Raw genomic sequence first — 22,578 nt, 5'->3', positions numbered from 1 at the left:
TATTAGAAACCTAGTTAGAGTTTCATTGCTATGGAGAGACACCATGACCCTGGCAACTCTTATTAAGGAAAACATTTAGCTGGGGCTGGCTTACAGTTCAGAGGTTTCGTCCACTATCATCATGGTGACAAGTATGGCAGCGTGCAGGCAGACATGGTGCTGGAGAAGGAGCTGAGTGCCCTCCATTTTGATCCATAGGCAGCAGGAGGAAGACTGAGGCATCCCTCTTCCACCAAGACCACGCCCACTTCAACAAGGCCACACCTCCAATAATGCCACGCTCTGTGAGTCTATGGGGGCCATTTTCATACAAACTACCACAAATAGTAATAAGGATTTTTATACAAAATACCTGGTTCTTTGAGAGAAGAATATATTAATTTCAAATTAAAGTCTAAGACAGTGAATGCCCAGGTTCCCTGAAAAGAAACTTGGATATTTCCCATGCCCAGACTAGTTATACCAACTGTCCTGAAATAGTCTTCTACAATTTTTGGAACACTGATTTCCCCACACCAGAGCTAGGTTTAATGTGTACCTTGCATTCAGGGTCCTTCACTTCCCCATGCAGAGTGTGGCCAAGACAAAAAACCCGAGAGCAGAGGACATAGCAGGGCCCTTCTGAAGTACACCAGGCAGTCAGACTGTGAATGTGATAGATGAATGGTTCTCCAAGTGTGGCCCTCAGACCCAGCAGCGTCAGTCAGCATCAGTGGCACAGCTGTGGGAGGTGCAAATCCGGGCCTCATCCTGCATCTTCTGGACCAGAAGCCCTGCTTGTAGGGCTGATCAACACGGTGATTTTATTTTGAGAAGTCTGTATACTTTTAAAAAAAATCTACACTATATGAGATGTAATTAGCATACCATACAGTTTGCTCATTAAAATATTTAATTATGCTATCCAATCATTTTAAATGTATCTACAGATTTGTGTAACCATCAATACAAAAAGTTTTACATTTTTGCCATTTCAGAAAATGTATCCTGTACCCTTCAGCTATCACAGCTTCTCCCTCCAGCCATACGCATCACTGGTCCTCTTTCTGTTTTGTGTAATAGACACATCGTCAGGTTGCCTTCTGTGTCTCTGTCTTTAACTGAGCTTAAGGCTAAGCATGGCATCATATATATTAGCATCTCATTCCATTTTATGTCCAAGTAATAGTCTATTACTTAGATATATCATAGTTTATTTTCTGTTTATAAGTTGATGGACATTTGTGTTTTCTTCACGTTAGGCTATTTGCAATATTAAATGTGAATATATATACTTTTGAATAACATTGTTGTCAATTCTTTGAGACTTTCATACAGTGTGTTTTGACTATATTTCCCTCCCCCAACTCCTTCCATACCTACCTCCCCCTCCCTACCCACGCAATTTTGTGTTTTTCTCTCTTCTTTCTTTCTTTCTTTCTTTCTTTCTTTCTTTCTTTCTTTCTATGAAAAGCCTAGTGTGTGTTACCCAGTGATACTCTTGGATGTCAACCATGGCCAGACCTGGCCTAGGGTTGTAGTGGACTATCAGGGATTATATCCTTAAAAACCCAGATTCTTCCTCTCCCAGCAGCTATTAAATGCCAATATCTCCTTCAGCTGAAGTGAGAGGTCTTTCCCATTCCACCCCTCACCCCCCCCCACTCCATTCTGGGATTTTGTCTGGCTTGAGGATATTTTTGCACAATGGATTGAGATGGCTGAAAAAGAGATGTCCCAGCTGTGAGAGGTGCTCATTTTGGGCCACTAAGACACTCTCGCAGCTTATCATTGTAATCTGAAAGTCACTTGAGCTCTTAAGTGTTGACACTTAAGTCTTTTCTGTCTGCGTTCAACTACGCTCCTTATAATCATATTTGCAATTTCCTTAGGTACAGATAAGGCCTCTGAGACATAGCTGGTGCTGTGATTCAAAGTGTCCCTGGCAAAGCTCATGTTGAACGTCATCCTAATTGTGAGGTATTAGTAGGTGGATCAGAGGGGACTTTTTAGGGAAGATTATAAAGAAATAATGAATTCATTTATGGATTAATGGTTTGGTTTGGTTATCTCAGGAGTGGGTCTGTTATACAAATCAGGCTGGCTTTTTCTTTTGAATGCAGCCCTGTTACCATGCCCAGCAAAGCAAGAAGGGCCTCAGCAAATGAGCCTCAAAAGCTGTGGGCTAAATCAGCCTATATTCTTCATAGATTACCTAGTCTGTGCCATTCAGGGTTAATGACAGAAAGTGGACCGACACTGCACAGTTCAGTGACCTGCCTGAAGTTACAGAAGAGCATGTAGTAAAACTGGGGACAGGTCACCTACCCTTAGCCTCACCAGGAGATGTGCTGTACTCTGGCCATATAGTAAAGTGACCAGAAGGGCTTATAAGAGCACAGATCCAGATTCTTCTTACGGCTGGAGTTGAACTGTTGGTCTAAGGTGAGACTCAGGCCTTAGCAATTTTTGTAGGGCTCCTGGTTATTTACCTGCCCCAACTACTTTCGTTTTTCCATTTAGAAATAATTTCAGACTTAAAGATACAAAGTCATAATTGTTCCCCCAGCTTTCCCAAATTTTAACATTTTAGCTAGCCCCCATGCATTATCAGGGTAGAGGTATCATTGATATTGGCAATATCTGCTGATTTACAGATCTCGTTCACCTTGCAGACTGTAATTGATGAACGATTCTAGATAGTTCCGAATACAGTTGGAAATTCATTCCTTGTTCATTTCCTAGGTATACTCCAGCTCTTCCTGGTGACTTTAGTGTGCGCACAGGCTGAGGCGTGTGGAGCTGGATGCTGGAAAGCTGGGCTCGGGGCTGGGCTTGCAGGTGCAGTTGGCTACACGGTGTACCTTTTTCTTTCCCATTCTCTGACAAGTAAGAGCAGTGTCTAAGAACCCAGTGCATTGCTAAGCTATTGTCTCCCCGCTGATTTGTTTGAGGGTTTCTGCCTCTTTCTATGAAGTACCAGGTCTATCTGATGGGAGAAGAAATGAGGCCTAGTCACAGTCATAGCAAGCTTAGCTACTGACCGCTAAGTGAAAATGGAAAACAACGTGTTGGAAAGGGATGAGTTAACGAACATTCAAATATTACTTCACAATTCATGGGGCCAGGCCTTTGCTGGACAGAACTGCATTCTCTGGCTGTGCAAGTCTTGAATGCAATTTAGATTTTAATTAGAGATGTGCTGGACCTAAGGTAGAAGAAGCATTTATATAGGGAGACCAAGGGTGCCAACCTGAAGAAACGTGTCTTTGCTGCAGATGGCTTATTAAATTAAAGCACATCTCTTAGCCTCCAGTCCTGATCCTGCCCTATAAAAATGACTCATAGAAACATCAGGCTGCCAGTTATCCCGAGTGACAGGCTGCATTGCCATAGCCAGATGCATCACCCAACACCATGCGTGGGGAGCTGGGTTCCTCAAAGGCTTTTATTTTTATTTTCTCCTTCAGTCAAACTACCTTGACCAATTAGGATTTTTTGTCCTGATCTATTTATTATCCGCTGCCCTCATGAGAGCAAACCTTAATGTCTAGTGTGTGCAAATTAGCACAACTCTGAGGGCTTCAGGGCTGTCTTAGTCGGGGTTTTATTGCTGTGATGAAACACCATGACCAAAAAGCAAGTTGGGGAGCAAAGGGTTTATTCTGGTTACACTTCCAGATCACAGTCTATTATTGGAGGAAGTCAGGACAGGAACTCAAGCAGGGCTGGAATCTGGAGGCAGGAGCTGATGCAGAGGCCGTGGAGGATGTTGCTTACTGGCTTGCTCAGCCTGCTTTCTTATAGCACCTAGGGCCACCATCCCAGGGATGTCACCACCCACAGTGTGACGGGCCCTCCCCCATTGATCACTATTTGAGAAAACGCCTTACAGCTGGGTCTCATGGAGGCCTTTCCTCAGCTGAGGCCGCTTCCTCTGTGATGCCTCCAGCTTGTGTCACGTTGACCCAAAACCAGCCAGTTCAAGGGTTGAGCCGATACTATTCTCAAGGGAGTAAAAATGCTGCAAGTTTGCAAGTGCACGCACACACTCACCTGCCCCACTTCCCCCTCTGGCAGCACTGGATTCCTCTAGGGCCACAGGTGCTCACTGTCAGCAAGTCCTTACCATCGGAAGCAGCAGCCCAAAAGCATTCACATCTAGTAGCACTCACTACACGTGTGTTTATAATCAGACTTGCGTGCACGGATCCATGGGTAGCCTTCAGCATCAGAGAGGCAGTGGCCATCTCCCATGGTGGGGGTGCGTTTGTTCAGTTCTGCTTTTTGAGACAGGATCTTCTTTAGCTTAAGTTAGCCTTGGACTAGCTAGGTAGCTCAGGATGACCTTACACTCCTGATGCTCTGTTCCCACCTCCTAAGTGCTAGGATTACAGGTGTGCCCTAGAAGCGTAGATTGTCCATCGTGTTTGGGTTTGAGCGGCTCAGTAGTGCCTGGGAGCTATATACTCAATCCAACCAGTGCCGCTTCCCTCTCTGTTCTCATCTAGGTAGCAGTTCCGGAAGGAAGTATTCTTTTCCAAAGACTACAGATAAATAAAGAACCCAAGAGGAGAAAGAAGTTGCTTCCACACCACCCGGCACCAGGAGGATTTAAACCTTGCCCATCAAACTCCACAGCTCAGCCACGTCTTGGTCCAGCTGAATCTTCCTGTGGCTGTTGGAGCTTCTCATGGCTGAGAGGCCTCTGCGTGAGGCACTGAGCTGGAGGACCCTAAGGCTGTGTTTGTGAACCTCAGTTCACCTCAGGAAATTTTACTGTCAGAGAGGCAGTGTGTTCAGCGCATGAAAGACAAGAGTCGTCTCTGAAGAGGTCATGGGTCATTCCCCGCTGTATGCTGCTTGGTAGAAGGATAGCTTGAAGGTGTTCACAAGGACACATGACTGGCCCCACACCTCGAACCTAAGAACTGAGTTGCAGCACTCGGAGGCAACTAACATCAGGTGTAGCTGCTACTCAAGAAGGCCTCAGCCTGAGGTTCTGACTGACTCCTTAAACTTTACAGCCATCTCATCCTTCCTAAAACCCTGTCAAGTCCAAGGACAGGACAACTCTCGGCCCTTCTGTCTGCAGTGAGGGACATCTCCATCAAGGAAGATCCAAGGGGTTTGGGCTCTGTGGTACAGACTTGTAAGGTCTACACGGGCTACAGAATGAGTTGAAAAGAGGGCTGGGGACATGGCTCAGTGGAGGAACATTCGTGAGGACATGGGTTCTACCTCAGAGCCGCAGAAGAAGACGTTGCCAGGGAACGAGAAAGAGGATGGAGGCTGGTTTTCGGGTTATTTCTCCACGAGCAAGCACTCCTATGGGGATAAAACCCTGCAAGCCTCCAGGTTTGCCGCCTACCCAGAAGCCTTGCCAGGCATCTCTGCAGGTGAGTCATGTTTAGATCCACCTTCCTCCCAGGCACACATCTCAAAATGTTCTGGGAGAAGATGCCAGAGACGGGGGAGGGGAGTAGCCTTTTTTTTGTGTGTGTGGAGGTTCCCTGCGGGAGCCCACTCTTGCTTCCCGGGTTTATATGCAGAAGCCACTCAGACCCAGTGTATGTTTCAAAGACTCAGGTAAGAATTTCTCACCTGGAAGGCCCTTGCGCCTCCTCCTCTGTCTCTTCTTGTGCCTCCAATGACTGAGAAACAGTATTTGTGTGGAGTGCGTCAGACATCAACCTGCATTCTAGGCTATTTCTGTTGCCTCTGCTCTCCTTCCCATTGGAGGCTTTTGCAGCACCACAGACACCTTCCAACTAACTAATGAGATCCCTTTCACCTCCCACTCATGTGAAAGGGGTGGCCTTCTAGGGACTTCTGGTCCCCTCATTCTTTATCGCCCCGGCTGACCAAGCAGACCATTGCAAGGCCCACATACTCCAGCTTGGCTGATGTAAGAGAGAGAAAAATGAGTCATGTTGTCTCGGTGTTCCGGTTATGGAGCTGAGTGGGTGCATGTGTGTGTGTGTGTGTGTGTGTGTGTGTGTGTGTGTGTGTGTGTGTGCACACTTGGAAGGGAACTCAACACCTAGTGCAGGCTGAGCAATAGTTCCACACTGAGCTCCATCCTCAGCCTATGTCAGCTTCGGGCATTAAAAAACAAACAAACAAACAAAAAAACAAAAAAACAAAAAACAAAACCTCTCAGTTGTCCCAGAGCCTTTGCACACGCTGTTTTCTGTGTCTGGAACACTCTTCTTCCGGATGTCAAAACCTTTTATTGAACTTTATTCAGTTCCTCATAGGAAGTTCTCCGTGTCTCTCAAATCATATAACATTGTGCTGTACATTTCCGTTCCCCATACACTCATAATTCCTGTAAAACTTGCAACTCACAGCCATCACAGATCCTAAGTATAGGGTATAAATCTGCCTGTCTTGCTAAATGCTGCCTCTGTGGACTAATGGAGCATTCATATTCTTTGGAAATGGTATAGTTGTTTTTTTTAAACACATTTTTATTGAAAAATAAAATAAGTCATATTACATCTCATTTTCTATCCCATCCCATGCATCCTCCCATTCCTCCTCCCTCCCACTTTCACCTCAATCCCCCTTCCCTATGACTGTGATTGAGGGGGACCTCCTCCCCCTGAATATGGTGCTAGAGTATCAAGTCTCTTCTTGGTAGTCCGCTATCCTTCCTCTGATAGGCCTCCCCAACAAAGGGACATGGCCAATTATGGGGCACCAGAGATCCTGTGAAAGTCAGTCCCCAGTCTCCACTTAACTGTGGAGAATGTTCTGTCCCTTGGCTAGATCTGGGTAGGGGTTTGATGATGACTGCACGTTTTGTCCTTGGTTGGTGCCTTAGATCAAGCAGAACCCCTGGGCTCAGATCCACCCATCATAATGTTCCTCTTGTAGGTTTCTAGGACCCTCTGGATCCACCTACTTCCCTATCCCCTATATTTTTCTCACCTAGAGTCTCAATAGGATGTCCTCACCTCTGTCCCACTTTCCTGGTAGGTGCAGACTTTCATGGGACCTGCCCCTTGGGCTAGTGTCCAGTTATAAGTGAGTGTATACCAGGAAATGGTATAGTTGTTTTAACTGGATTTTAAAACCAGGTGGCAGTTGTCCTGGGGAAAAGACCCCAGCTCAAGGAGAGAGAGGTTTTCTGTAAAGAGTGTCAAAGATGAACAAAATGTCCCTGGCCTTCAGGGAGAGCCCTGCTTTCCGAATTAAAGAAGTGTAACTGAGAGAGACAGATATCCCAGAAAGTACCAAGGAAACACGTGTCTGACCTTGTCTTCAATGTGCTCCTGGCCTCTGGGATATGTGTGTATGCAGATGTCCTTTTCTATTAATACCATAGTCCTGAGGCATTGTGGGTAAGTATGTGGAGAAAAGGACAAAGGCAAGTCTGTGGGGTCAGAACGGAGAAAGTGACCGAGGTTGGGGAGGTTAGGGTGTTTGGTGCATGCCTTGCCAGTCTTGGTAACATGCTGATGTGCTGAGCTCCTTGGAGGTACGTGGTCAGGTAATACCTAGAAGCCCCAAAGGTCAAAGTCCGCCAGAGATCAGGGGAAGGGACAGTCTGCCTGCCGGGAGGGGTGTGCTGCCACTGAGAGGTCAAAAGAGCCAGCCTTCAGACAGAGCTTGGGATTTCCTATCAAACAAGAGGAAAGGGGCGTTGCCAAAGAGGGGGTTGGCGGGGACTTGAAAATTCTGTGTTTAGGCAGTAGCAAGGAGAGCTAGAGCACAGCAGGACCCCAGGCTGGACAGCAACAGCAACAGCAGCAGCAGCAGCAGCAGCAGCAGCAGCAGCAGCAGCAGCAGCAATGGCAACACTGGCCCATGTTTAGCAGACATATCTTGGCACCAGTCATTGTTTAAGTGGGGCCCCCATGTTAGCTGGACATGAATTTTGCAGAATTAGGGTTTTGATCCCAGGAGTCATAAAGACCCTCCTCATCCCTACAAAATATTCAGCACAGTGGTAAATTAACGACAATTTATTAATCAAAACCCCTTTAGATCCTTTCCTTCTACTCGGCCCTCTATTCTCGCTCATTCCCACAGACTCACTCTTGCCCTTCCGTTCGCCCACACTTCTGGGTTAATTTATGAACAGGGAAAGACGAGTGCATATCTGTGATGTCGAAGGGGCCAGGGCTGACTACAGAGTGGACACTTAGAGGCCAAGCTGTGCACCTGGTTAAGGAGACCGAATGCCATGTAAACCTCCTGGGAGAGGAGCATTTGAGGAAAACGTTTTCATTTGGGAAAATGGCACCTGCAGACCGCTTTAGAAGGTCCATCCTGAGAGGTGTGAGTGGGCTGCGCACGATGTCACAGGACACTGCCTGCCCTCTGGGAGTGTATCCTCCTTGGAAGCAAACCCTTCAGGTGATCTGATTACGTGCTGGAGTTGTAGCCACTGTGAGAGGCCAAGAGTTGTAGGAGAGTCCAGGGAAGTCGGGGCAAGCGAACTAGAAAGCTAACTCCCCAACAGAAGAGATAGTGGATAAGCCCAACTCCAGACGTCTCTTCACAGTGGGGTGGCCTTATTTTTGTTGTCACATATGCTAACTTGAATTTTGGCATAACCCACTATCATGCCCACTTGCAGCTCCACAGTCATCACCTCGTTTGCAAACAGGAGTTTTGCATATGACATGAGCTCAGATGAGGGCATTCTTGAAGAAGGTGGTGAGTCTGTCCCAGAGTTAGTGGTCTCCAAACTTAATAGCTGTTTTACTTAAGAGAAGAAAGGAAGCCCTTGAAGGTGGAAGCAGGGATTGAAGAGATGCTTCTAGAAATCAGGGAAACCAAGGACTGACTGCCGGTCACCCCCAGAAGCTTAAGGAAGAGGAAGAGCTGTCTCCTGGAGCAGACACACACGCATATGCATGTGCACGCACGCGTGCGCACACACACACACACACACACACACACACACACACACACACACGAGAGAGAGACAGAGACAGAGACAGAGGGGGGGGGGCTTGTCTAGTACTATGGACTATGAGAGAAAACCTTTCTGTCAGTTTGAGCCACCCAGTCTGTGGCTGTCCCAGCATCCTTGGAGAACTGGGGAATTAAAACATCAGTGAAACACCAAGCAAAGGTCCAGCCCCATGTGCTGGCTCTTGAGGGGACACTCTACAGGCTAGCCAGGGTAAGACAGAATGATTGAAGGTCTCGCCTCTGTTTCAGATCTCCTCTCTGCCCTCTGTTATCTATCTCGGATGACTGGTAGCAAGTAGCTTGGCTGCTGTGTGTTCAGACTTGCCTGCAACGTGCTCTTATAGTGATCTCCTCTCACCTAGGATGGGGGTGCTTTGGGCATTGCGACGCCAAGGGACAGTGTTGACAGGAGTTGTTACCATCACTCTTGCTGATGGCATCATTCCCATGGACTATGGACAGGAAGTAAAATCTTCCAGGGAACATATAACCTACTCTAATCAGGCATGCCCCTGCCTCTGTGTATCATGCACCCAATCCTGCACACCCCTGTTGCCACGCGCATAGCCTTGGGAATGAGTGTTACAGGAACTCTGAGCACAGATCGGGCCTGGGTCTGATTAAACATTCATGTGTGTCTTGGGTCCAGGTCTGCGTGTGGGAGCACACGGCTCTGCTCCCCGGGAGCCATCTGTGATTCAGATGGCACGGCGTCCCCTGCACACCAGGCCTGCTGCAAGGTTGTCCGATCCAGAAAAGGCGTTGCAAGTTGCCAAGCAGTGCAGAGAGGCCACAGCTGTTAGATCCCTGGAATACCACCTCCAGGTCCCGAAAGGCCCACCTCAAACGCAAGGGTCTGGGAAGAACTCCAGAAGCATTATTTGGAGTCTCTTTCCCAGTTCCAGCTTCTCCCTCGGGCCACAGAAGAGCAACTGCTGAGCACACCAAGCTTGAGTTGTAAGCTGGCGCAGAAAGTTTAGGAGACGTCAGAGATGTTCTCTGAGGCCCTTACCCGGTTAGCCTCTCTGGTTGCTTCTGTAAGTCCAGGCTCCCAGGTCCTAGGGGACAATATCATTTTGTGCTTCCCGCTTTTGACTTGTGGGCTATCAATACAATAAGCTGAGCCCAGACAGTGTCCACAGGCCCCCTTACAAAGCGAAGGCATTTTAGGATCCTGAATTAGCTTGGGGCCAAATGAAAATTTTCTGTCTTCCGGCATCTTGAAACCAGATCTGCCATTGTGACAGACAGGACGACCCTGGTTCCTTTGCCGGCACACCGGGGGGCGTTTTATGTGGTGCTGCGATGGAGCTCAGGCCTCGGCACTGGGTTTTGGAATACTTTGCAGTTCAGAAGTATACCTGGAGCACCCACTCCCCCATCCCAGGTGCAGAGACTGGAAGCCAAAGAGCAGAACTGGGCACTTCCTGGTTGTGCTTAATAAACTAAAGCTGGAGCCCCAGGCAGGCCTAGAGCACCCTTATCAGTGGAGGGGACTCCGTGTGGGGCAAGGAGACACCCGGACACAGGCCACTTGGCCTTGCTCTCTTACAACTTCAACTGATCAGATGTCCCTCTTCCTAAAAAAAAAAAAATAATAATAATAATAATAATAATCATCTATGAATGAGCAAATATAAGCAGAGAAAATTCTCTAAGAAAATTAAAAAGTGGAGAACAGGATTACATATTCCTACCATGTCAGGCATCTTTCTGTCACTGTGACAAAATGCCCGAGATAATCAATTTATAAGGATGAAAGGTTTATTTTGACTCCTGATCTCAAAGTCTTCATGGTTTCAGGCTGGTAGCTGCATAGTTGATCATGGCAGGGGCATGTGGCAATTGATGTGTGTTTACCTCATGGTGGCCAGGGAAAAAAAGAGAAAGGACAGGAAGGGGCCAAGTCCCTAGTACCTGTTCTAAGGCTGTGCCCCCATTAACCCAACTTCCTCTATGTAGATCCCATATCCTAAAGGTTCTGACAGCCAAGCCTCTAACACACAGACCTTTGGGGCCACTTAAAACACAGACTACTGTATTTCTTCAGGACAAGATTGGCTGCATGTATTGACACAAGTTTCTCTTTTGTGAAAACCTGAGGGCTCGGGGAACATTATATGTGCACTGAAATAAAACAAGCAAACAAAACAACCCAGACAGACTGACAGCTGCAAGGAAAAGAACCCCCCCAAAACAAGTCATTTCACCTGACTTCTGGCAGGATATATGATTTTCATTTTCTAATTTGTCTTTAATTCAGAGCAGGCCTGGTCCCACTCTGTCCTCTTGGCACTTCTGATTCCCCCACAGAGCCCTGATTGTAACTGCAAATTAATTGATTTTAGGACTAGCATCTGCTCACAGCTATGTTCCCTGCCTCAGAAGCTCCCCGGTAGGGTAGGCTGGGGGATCGGTTTGCCACTGAATCCTGGGACCTCAGGTATATTAGGTGCTCGTAGAAACTTACTAAATGCATGCACGGTTCTTCAAGGTGTGTCTGACATCCAGACTGAAGGGCCCTGGTCCTACTGTGAGCCAACATCTCAGTCTCCGTGTGGAGGCCTATATGCCGGTGGCCATACTCCTGGCCTTGCTCTGTGACCCTCCTGTATGATCAGGAACCCTGCCTTTAGCTTTCAGTTGGCGGGGAGTGTTGGTATGAGGAGCAGAAATAGCACAGAAATCTTTTCTGTCCAACAGGCCATGCTACTCTCCCTACAGGAGTCACCTATTAGATGGGGTTGAAGCCACCTCGTCTCTCTAAACAAATAAGTATGGAATCCAGTGAGAAGGTGAGGTTGAGCACTGGGGAAATGGCTCAGACAGTAAAGTGCTTGTTTTGTGAGAGGACCTAAATCTGACGCCTTAGCACCTACTCAAAAAAAAAAAAAAAAAAAAAAAGCTGGGCATGGTGGTGTGCCCTTGTGCTTGTGGGAATGAGAGACTCCTGGGCTCACTGCTAGCTTCCTTTGGCAAGCTCCAAGTTAGTAAGAGACTCAAAAAATCAAGGTGGATAGAACCCAGGGAATTGTACCCAAAGCCAACCACTAGCACATACTCAGGCTTGTACCCATCCACATGTGCCCCACCCCCACCGCTACTCACTCCACACAGGAATGAGGCTTCTATAGACTATTAGTGGAAGGAATTATGCACAAGTACAGTAATAATACCAAAACCAGCCCTTTGTCTACAGCTCAGGAAGTTTTTAAAAACAGTTCTACTATGGCTGGTGAGATGGCTCAGAGGTTAAGAACACTGTCTGCTCTTCCAGAGGTCCTGAGTTCAATTCCCAGCAACCACATGGTGCCTCACAACCATCTACAATGAGATCTGGTGCCCTCTTCTGTCCTGTAGGTGTACATGCAGGCAGAACAGTGTATACATAGTAAATAAATCTTAAAAAAAACCAAACACAGCTCTACCGAGAGATAGTTAACATATTGTACATATTATCACTAATGATAACAGCTCTGTGCATTTAGAATGTTCACAGAGGCCTCTTTTTTCACTGGGTACCACACTGAGCTCTTGATTGCTTTGTCATTCCTGCGCCCGCCACCAAAGCTTCATGGATGTTGTTAGTTTCCATTTCTCCTCCAACCCTGCACTAGGAAACTGCTAATTCACTTCCCATCTGTGTGTTGGCTTTTCCTGCCAGATTTATATCAACTGCATTGAACTCACGTAGTTTTAAATGTCATATTGTAGCATGTATTAGTACTACATTCCTCTTTACTGTTGAATAGTATTCCAGCATGTGGGCATGCTGCATTTCGCTTATTCATTCACTTGTTTATCCACTCATTCGTATATTTACCTTGCTTATGTCTTTTAGTTGTTAGGAATGATATTGATATTTATTTCATCTGTCACTTTTCTCTGTATGTACCTTTTCCTTTGCCTTGAAGCTATGCACTTAAGCGAGGAATTGCTGGGTCACATAGTAACTTCATAGCTTAGAAAATTGCTAGCACAAGGCTTTTCTGGATGGCATTGTGTGAGTGAAGAGTGTGTGGCGAAAGGGGAGGGAAGGAGGAGGAGTGGGGGGAAGAGAGAGAGAGAGAGAGAGAGAGAGAGAGAGAGAGACAGAGACAGAGACAGAGACAGAGACAGAGACAGACAGACAGACAGATAGGCAGGCAGGCAGGCAGGCAGGCAGACAGACAGTATGGGTAGAAGGTGGGCTGCTTAGCTAGGAACCAATAATGTATTCAGCAGTTCCTAGCCAGGCAACTTCTGATCTGAACATTTCTTCCTGCCTGCTTCCTTTTCTGAGTGTTGCCTAGAAGGGCTGCAGTCCTTCAGCAGTTCCTCTATCAACTGGAAAACTAGGAACACATCAGCAAAAGGATTCTGTAGTAGTAATCACTTGGGTTCGTGGCTTTACCATCTGCAGTGCTGTGACAACTAGCTGTCACCTGTGAGCTACGTGCCTTTTAGCCCTGTAAGCTTTCTGATAAGCATACTGGCATACGTTCTTGCTCCTCAGAGATGCTGTGAGACACGCGTGGACACATGCCAGCACCAGAGAAGTGTTGTCACTCCCTGTCTGTCAGTGCTCTGTCCTGCTGGGCTGTGAGCCTGGGTGGACAGTAGGGGCAGTGAGGCAAGGTGGGGGCAGTGAGAGGAGGTGGGGGTTTTAGATTTAGCAGGACAAACCCAGGTAATTTTCAAACATTGGCTACAGTGTTCCCGGACCTTCACCTTGCCCTCTGGGGCACCCTTGGAGACCCCAGGCATCCTCCGTGGCTAGCCCAACTCTTTCAGAACTTGTTTCTCCTGGGCTCTGGTATCCCCACCAGCTCCGAATTCCTGCCTTAGGAAGCCTCACTGTGATCGCCTCCTGCATGTAGTGGCTCTAGCTACTGGGCAAGTCCATGCGGAGCTTTTCTACTTGTGTGCCTTTGTGGGACAGTGTGTCCTGGTGTCTATGACATGGTGTCCAGTTTGCTTCTCCCCTGGGTGATCTGTGCCTGTGCAAGCGTTCTCTGCCCAGGCCTCAGCAAGATGCACCCTGGTTTCCCTGCTGTGACTCTCGGGCCTTTGTGAAGTCGCCTTGTCTTCTCTGCACAAATGCCGAGGCCCGTTGACGTCAGTGGAGTCAGCTGCCATCTCTGAAGTAGGTGCCTCCTGAATTGATGGATGTTTGTTCCCTGTTCGTGACAATCTCCAGTAATGCTTTAAGCCTTTTCCTTCTGAACCATCGTCTCCCTGGGGCTGACTCAGTATGGAAAGGTATTTTTTTGGCAGAGCGTTATTTGTTTTGTAAAGGGATCACTCTGACCTCAGCTCACTGGCTGGTTTTCCTTTAAGCAAGGGCTCATTTGGGAGGACTCTGGTGCAAGTCATATGTCTGCCTGTCCCACCTGAGAGCTGTCTCTTTCGCTCCCTGCCATTCAGTTACCTTCCAAACCCAGGAGACTCAAGGGGAACTGAGTGTTTGGGGACGTAAGGATAGAAAGCCGCTTCTGTCTTTCTGGCCGCAGGGCTGACAGTTAGTGTTGGTACAGCTTCCATGTTGCAGAGCCTCTCTGACAGTTTCTGATGTCACCATGCTCCAGGAAGCAGCCAGGCTTCTGGAATGTTACGCCACAGCCAGAGAAAGGAGTGCTTTGCATTCAGAGACACATCCTTGCACACCCGTAGGTGTGTATGTATGCTGAAATGGCAAGTTGCCAGAGGAGAACGCTCACTGTGGCCGTTTAAGAGAGAAAACTGTTACAAAACACACATCGGTGTGTGCTTACCCTGAAAGATTCACCTTGTGAACAACAACAACAACAATAACAACAACATCATCAGCATATCAACCCACCCCCCCCCCTTTTAAAGAAATCTATCACATGTTCATGTCATAGCAGTGGATTGATTTTTGCCTCATGAGCTGCAAACATTCTTCGCTGGTCCTGTGTTAACGCCTTCATTGCTGTAGCTCCTAAGTTTATTGTAAGCCACAGGTTTGCTCCTAGGATAATGGCTGAGTTACTTCTATCAGCCAAAGGTTCAGAGTGCACTATCTCTCAAACGTGATGAAAACAGAGACAATGTGTCACATCAACTGGAAGACACCTCTGGCCTTTGGGTTGGCTGTGTTTTGGCCCAGCGTCTCAGGAAACTCTTGTGTTAAGGGCGTCGTTGCCAGTTTCTGCTTCCCTCAGAAGGTGGTGTAATCTTTAAGGGGGTGGAAGTTAGGTCACAGGCGCATGCTCCTGAAGGGGATGCTGAGTACCCAGCTCCTTTCTCTCTTTCACTTCCTGTGCAGTGTGAGGTGTACAGTTCCTCTCAGAATGTCCACTCCCCACTATGATGGTCTCTGCTTCTCCACAGGCCCAAAAGGCCAACCAACTATGACCCAAGTAAATGCCTAGGCCACGGAACAGTGGACGGAAACCTTTGAAAGTGTGAGCCATCTCAGGAATTTTGTCACAGCAGTGGAAACACAGGATCCAAATGAGATAGATCCTGACCTTGTGGTGCTCACAGGAATGAACATCTTTACCATGCAATTGCAGAAAGGCCCACTTTGTAGTCAGTCCTCAGAGGTGACCTATGATTGACATGTGGTCGGGGAGGTATGCTGTATAGACTCTGCCCAGGCACCCAGACAACTTTACTAGATGCTGCATGACCACTCTCTCTGCCTCTCATGCCTTCCTTGTGTCACCAGAGAGATCTGAAGCTTTTAAGATGCTGGAAACCCACCCAGTTCCTCTGGAGACTCATTTCTATACAGTGCCTACAGCTGTTCCCATGGCCTAACAGTGAACTGTAAGACTGTACCCAAACTGTTTCTCACCCCTCCACGCAGACCCTGTTCAAACCTCGCCCCAGCATCTGTTGTCTCACACAAACCCTGAACAAATATTTGCCACCGAGTTAGATTATTTGTGGTATTTTTGTGCTCTTAGCAGCTCTCACAGTCTTTTAAGTGTTTAAATGCAACCAGCACCAACAGCGTTTTGGAAGTTGCTCAAACACAGAGGGAGAGCAAGTGACTGGATGCAGAGGTCAAGGTAGCTTCCAGCTTCCAGCCGCATTCGCCTCCTCCCTTCCCCTAACACGTGATGTGATTATTCCCTGCTAAAAATAGGAGGGTCACCATAGACCTTCTGCAGATGGGAGCTGTGAAGAGATCGTCTCCTTTTCCTGTGCCCTTTCCGTGTCCTTGGGTGCCAGATGGGCTGATGCCTGTGGACGATCATGTGACACAATAGACTAGGGCTTGCGTGGCCCATGTGATCAGAGTCAAGGCCACGGCAGAAGGAATCTCCTAGGTCTCTCTACCATTGGATGACACCAGACTGCAACATTAAAGGGGGTGATGGATAGAAAGAATGATATTGGGGTTCAGTGTGATACAGTACATGATATGTGTGTGCAGAAGTGTCACAATGGAACTCCTTTGTACAGTTAGTACGTGCTATGAGAGACATAGATGAGGCAATGTGAAAACAGCCAGCCGGTTGTAGACTTGTAGAATAATTTTGCCAAGAAACAGCTGAATTTACTCTTTTACTACAATTACTTGCAGTGGATTTGACAAAAAGGAGATGGGTGGCCATTTAGGAACCATTACATATAAATATCAGGAAAATATTCCTAAGTATTTGCTCAGCTTCTACTTGGTGCAAAGCAAAGACACCTCTAAGCCCTGGGCCAATAGGACCATCTTACAGTGAGGCTTTTTTGGTGACACTAAGATGCTTACAATGGAGTTTGAGACAAGCCATAAACAGGAAGTTTATGATAATCTAATAGTTTCTAGCTGCAATATTGTTAGCATATAAATGATTTTCTCTCATTTCTTCTGGGAAACTTTGTTCAGGAAACTATCTGCAGCAGGTAAGCAAACGGGGCTAATCAGGTCAATGGCTCCTTGTCTTGGGAGGGAGTGATGGGCAGAGATGAGTTAGGAGTGTCACACAGGTATGTGATTTTCCAGAAAGCTTAAAAAGGATACTCAAAATACAATTCTACACACACACACACACACACACACACACACACACACACACACACACACATACACACACACACTCCAATTTATGATGGTTTGAGTTGATTTTTCTTGTGTATGTGTGCATGTGCAAGTGTGTGTCTATGTGTGCATGTGTGTATGAGTGTGTGTGTGTGCGTGTGCATGTGCGTGTGTGCCTGTGTGTGTGTGTGTGTATGTGTGTGTGTGCGCGCGCGCGCGTGCGTGGGTAGGCCTGAGGTTGATGTTAAGGATAACCCTTCATAGCTTTTCTACCTTATTTGAGGCAGAGGCCTCTCAGTCAAACCTAGAAGTTACATATACAGCTAGTCTTGCCAGCTTGCTTGTTTTGGGAAACCTCTGCATCCCAAGGGTGGAAATGCAGGTGTTTAAGTTGGTTCTAGGATCCAGACTAGTCTTTGTTGTGTTGCTAAACTGTGATGTCCCTTGGGTTAAGTGTCAAATGTATTTGTGACATAGTGTTTTGTACTTAAGGTGGGTTTATTGGGACACAACCCCATGACAAGGGAAGGAGAATCCACACTTCGTCTAGATAGGAACCGTGAACAATACCTGACTTAGGAAGACATGCAAGCAAGAACTTTTGTGTCTCTCAGGACGTCATCAGCACTCTTGACTGTCATCACAGGCTTGGTCACAGCCTGTGCCACAGAAGCCATGTCTAGCCATGCCCAGCCTTTCCAGCTGCATCCCTGGTAAGCAGCTGTAACCAAGTGACCAAATCTCCATGTCAGTGGGTGGTGTTATTTATCACTCATGTGACGGTCTGAGGTTATTCCTCTGATGTGTCCACTCAGAGACCTGGGGTAATGGCCAGATGTCTTCTGGAGGTTTAGCCTAGGTTTCCTATGTATAAGCAGAAGGTGAGACAGGGCTCAGTATTATCAGAGAGACTAAAAGAGGACCAGTGTGAAGCCTGAATTAAGCATGGACTGGGAGCACAGTCCTAGGGAGACACCCTGAATACATATTCATTTGTTAGGGCTGCCATAGGGAAGCACTACACACTGAGCAGCTGAAACAAGAGGAATTTGCTGTCTCACAGTTCCAGGAGTCCAGCATCAAGGTGATGGCCTGGCTGACTCCATCTAAGGCCTCTCTTAGGTTTCTATTGCCAAGATAAGAATACCATGACCAAAAGCAACTCAGAGAGGAAAGGGGTTATTCCCACTTTATAGCTTGTGAGTCCATCACTGGGGGAAGCCAGAGCAGGAACTGAAAGCAGGAACTGAAGCAGAGGCCATGTAGGGGTACTGCTTATTGGCTTGTTCCCCATGGGTTGCTCATCTGCTTTCTTATACACCCAAGGACCACCTGCCTAGGGATGGCACCACACACAGTAGACAGGGTCCTCGTACATCAATCATTAATCAAGAAAATGTACCACAGGCCAATATGGTGGGGACATTTTCTCAACTGAGGTTTCCTTGTCTCAAGTGACTCTAAATTGTGTTAAGTTCACAAAAACTAACCAGGACAGGATGTGAGGGATAATCTGCTCCATGCTCCTTGCCTAGCTTTTGGCATTTTGCTGCTAACTGTTGGCTTTTGATACCATGTGGACGCACCACTCTGCCCTCTGCCCTCTGCCTCCCTCTTCACATGATGCTTTCCTTACATGCGTGCTCTTCTCTAGATGGCTCCTTTATCAGGATGCCAGAGATATCAGATTAGGTCCATTCTAAAGACCTTCTAGTAACTGAAACACACACACACACACACACACACACACACAATTTCTAGTTAGGGACATCTTCATAGGTACTAGGACTCAAGACTCCACTGTCCTTTTTGAGAACACAATTCATTTCATTAACAAGCTGTGTAGACGCACCTCAGAATTGTCTGCCTATGGGACCTGAAGGGAATCACTGGCTCCTAACCTCTATTACCCATGTCTCAGGCCATGTTAACCTCTCACTCTTCCAGACTGCATCTCTATGAGGGCCCCTGGGTGGATCCCCCTGGTGTTCCATACACAGGCTGTAAAGAATCTCTAGGGCAGAAAGCAAGAGGCACATTGAACAGTTAAGACTCTGGAAAGCTGCTAGGATGAAAGTTGTCACAGAGAAAGGATGGTGAGGTCAATGAATATCTGACGCTCACACCGGAACGTGACTCCTGCTTGCCTCTCCTACTGATCTGGGAGATCCAAAAGGCAATTTAATGTTTTCCACCACACCCACCACTGTTGTATCCTTGACACACAGAACAGTGCCTGGGACATGAAGACATCTGACTCATACTGAAATACTGGCCAGCTAGCCATATCTCAACATTTTCATCATGGGTATGCATTTGGGTGACTTGATACATCTATAGAGCTATAAAACATCGCCTAAGCAAGTTAGGAAGCATTTCCTTCCTGTAGCTACCATTTTTACGCTTATTCTGCTGGGCATGATTATACAAGGTGACCTGCCTCTTCCGTTTCTCAATCCTAATTTTTGAGAAAGGCAGGTGCAATAAACAAGGCGTTTTGTTATTTCAAATTTTTATGTATTCTGACTGTCCTTTTGTTTCTTTTTGTAAAGCCGCATTAAAACAGATGTTTCTAGTAATTTAATAGCCAAGTGTCTTTGGAAGGGACCCAGGGTGGAGGAGCCTCAGTAGAGCAAACAGTGCTGTAACAAGGTTACTATGTATGGCTGTGGTCATTGGCACCTTTATTCCAACATGGTTTACAGGGAGAGAAGAGAGGTCGTTCACAAATGCTCATTTAAAAGTAATTTCTAAGCATCTGTCTGCTCTGATCGCTGCATTAAGTACTAAGTGGATGGAGCATGTTCAATTGAGATCCTAACAAGGTCATTTCAAAGCACTTTACCCACTTGGTTCATCCCGGGTGGATGGGGACACTGTGACCCGACTCCAGGATTTGCTCATTAAGAAAAAAAGCAGAGCACGGAAGCACTTTGGTGCTGACCTCAAAGCACTTGTCATTTCCTAATGTATTTTCCACCCCATTCCCTGTACCCTTTACCCTCACCAATCACCCTACTTGTGACCTCTGATTATCAAAGTGGCATTGGGTTCATGCCCTGTTGTTAAAGGGCTAGGTGGGCAAACCTAGACCTTTAAGCTGTTGAGAAATATGTGGTCTATTGATAGTCAAAATGAGGATGATGAAACCCTAAGGAATTATCCCTCTTCTGACCGAATGTTTTTTGGTTTCTTTCTAATACACACCCAGCTAGTTATTTGTAGTGGAAGTTTTGTTGTCTTTAAAAACTCAATTATGTTATGTAAACATGTTTTTTTGTTTTAATAGCATGTGTGTGATATGGCGCTGATTCAGACTGTCAACAGCAGCAAACTATTTGCCTCAGGCAGGCTCTGAGAGGGGCTCTTTTGCCAGCTCCAGAGAGGACTCTGGAGAGGGAATAAATATCACAGCCCAGGGAGAGAGAGAGAGAGAGTTGGGGGCTTCAAGAAAGAAGAGCATTGGTGCTCCTCCCTGTTGCTCTTGGTTGCTGTTGATACAGTTTAGTGAGAAGCCAGAGATGTCCTGAAATGAAGATTGGACTTAACTCCAACAACACTAACCAGTAAGAAGTAGCTAAGAGACCTATGTCCTCTCTCCCCACTAACCTTTCTTCTCCTACCTGGTGTTGGGGTGTTGGAAGGGATTGGGGTGGAGAAGGGAGAAAGAGGCATAAGGAACTCCATTAAAATAGAAATAAAAAAATAGTGCCTACAGTAATTTGATGAGTATCATCTAGAATTTATTGAGTGATTCCTATATGCTAGTCACTCATGACTATTTTTAATTTTCAGAACAGGCCCAGAGAGTAGACACCACTATTCTCATTTTCAATGGAGAGTCTGAGGTCCAGAGATAATAAATACTTTGTCTAATATGGCAGTTTGGGGATTCAGAACTGTGTCACCCAGACCTTACCTGCTATATTACATACTTTACAGTATATTTTTTAAAAATTCTGGTAATAAGCCTTTTGTTGCCTCTGTGGATGACCCTGGGAATTATGGCCATAGTGGCTACTCTTGATTGTCAACTTGACATGTGTGGCAAGAGGGAACCTCAACTGAAGAACTGACTCTGTCAGATTGGTGTGTGGGTTTATTTGTGGTGGCATTCTCTTGGTTGCTAATTGATGGAGAAAGGCATATCCTACCATGGATGTTGCCATTCTTGGACAAGTGGGGGCCTGGGTTATGTAATGAAGATATCTGAGGAAGCCACAGTGAGCGAGCAGCATTCCTCCTCCACAGTCTCTGCCTCAGTTCTGGCCTCTAAGTTCTGCTTTGTATTCCTGTTTTGGCTTCACTTGGTGATGGGTTGTAAAGTGTAGGACGAAATGGACTTTTCTCTCCCTGAGTTCTTTGGCTCAGTGTCTTATCACAGCAAAAGAATGCAAAGCACAGTGGCGCTTCCTTTATATGACTTGCCCAACCCAAAATGTATTGGTTCTTTATAAGACCCCAAGTTGGGACCACAGGGTCTTCCAACTGTTGGTCCCATCTGTGTAATGTCCAGATTCATCATCACTGAATTCTTGCACTTTTCCTTCATAGGGCCTTAGTTTCATCCAGGGTTTTGTCTCACACACAAGCACTGGGAAAACTAGGATGAGAAAATGACAGGTTCTCTTGGGCCAATGGGAGTCAGGTGTGTGAGACAGCAGGCAAGCTGGAAAGAAGGCAAAATTGACAGGATGCTTTCATCACTACAGTGGTGAGGCAGGTGAGGGAGAAAGGAGAGTCAAAGGTACTTTGTTTTCTGTCTTGAGCTGTCAGGCAGGCAGCCTTCTCTGGAAGAGAAGACCAACCTTAAAGGCAAAGATAAGGGGAACTCGCAGTCTTTTGCTCTTCCTATCTGGGGGTCTTCATGGAGTTGTTACACAAATCCATGTGTCATGTGCATGTAACTTCTCAGAACCATACCGTCAGGAAGCAGATTGCACTGGCCTTTGGGATACTTTACTGAATTTTAACCAATGGGAACATCAAAACAAAAGGTTGGTTTGGTTCATTTTTTCTAACTACACGTTGCTCATTATGAAAATGTGCAACTCTTCTGGCTTCCAAGGGTCTCTTTCTTCTGTGAATATATCTCTTTCCAGTGTTTATGTTTATTCTATTTGGCCACACACGTGAAGCATTCACCCTTTGTTGACAGGAACTCGTTTTGTCTCTTTCTCACGTGTAATGGGACTAGATTCTCTCTAGCTTTGACTGTTTGAACCAATGGTCCACACATGTAGTGGCTTCACTGTGATCACCTGGGATTCTTTGTTAGACACGGCTTCTTGCCATGACCTCATCCTGCGGGATGTTCTGGTTTAACGGGGAGGAGGCATCTCTGATGAGTTGGTAGGCCTGGGAATCACCAGTCTTCATCACCATCTCCAGGTTTGTAACCTCAGATTTGCTTATATCAGCATTTTACTTTATTGAAAACAACATGGGCCCTTTAAGATAGAAATGGAGTTTTATTGACAAAACACTGGTATCAAATTCTCAGATACTGGCTGTCACCAGGTATTAGGATAGTCACATTTTGTGGGTATGTGCATCTGAGTGCAGGTTCCTGCAGAGGCCAGAAGAGGGCATCCAATTTCCTTGTACTAGAGCTCACAGGTGGTTGTGAGCTGCCTAATGTGGGTGCTGGGAACTAAACTTGGGTCCTCTACAAGAGCAGTGCT

General features: G+C 46.6%; 1 long non-coding RNA gene across 2 annotated transcripts in view; it reads left to right on the top strand.

The window, feature by feature from the left end:
* The first annotated feature begins 2,722 nt into the window (after positions 1-2,722).
* The window catches only part of LOC311597191, a 55,538-nt gene continuing 35,682 nt past the window's right edge, over positions 2,723-22,578 (top strand). Inside the window, exons 1-2 of one of the 2 annotated variants that reach the window (XR_014779130.1) lie at positions 2,723-2,820; positions 4,491-5,378. This is a non-coding gene — a long non-coding RNA (uncharacterized lncRNA). Of the gene's footprint in view, positions 2,869-4,490; positions 5,569-22,578 lie in introns of both variants that reach the window. The other variant, XR_014779131.1, reaches the window with a different exon arrangement.

This window comes from Acomys minous, assembly GCF_964271855.1.
Source record: "Acomys minous genome assembly, chromosome: 5".
Lineage (NCBI taxonomy): Eukaryota > Metazoa > Chordata > Mammalia > Rodentia > Muridae > Acomys > Acomys minous.
This window is presented reverse-complemented; position numbering and strand designations above follow the sequence as displayed.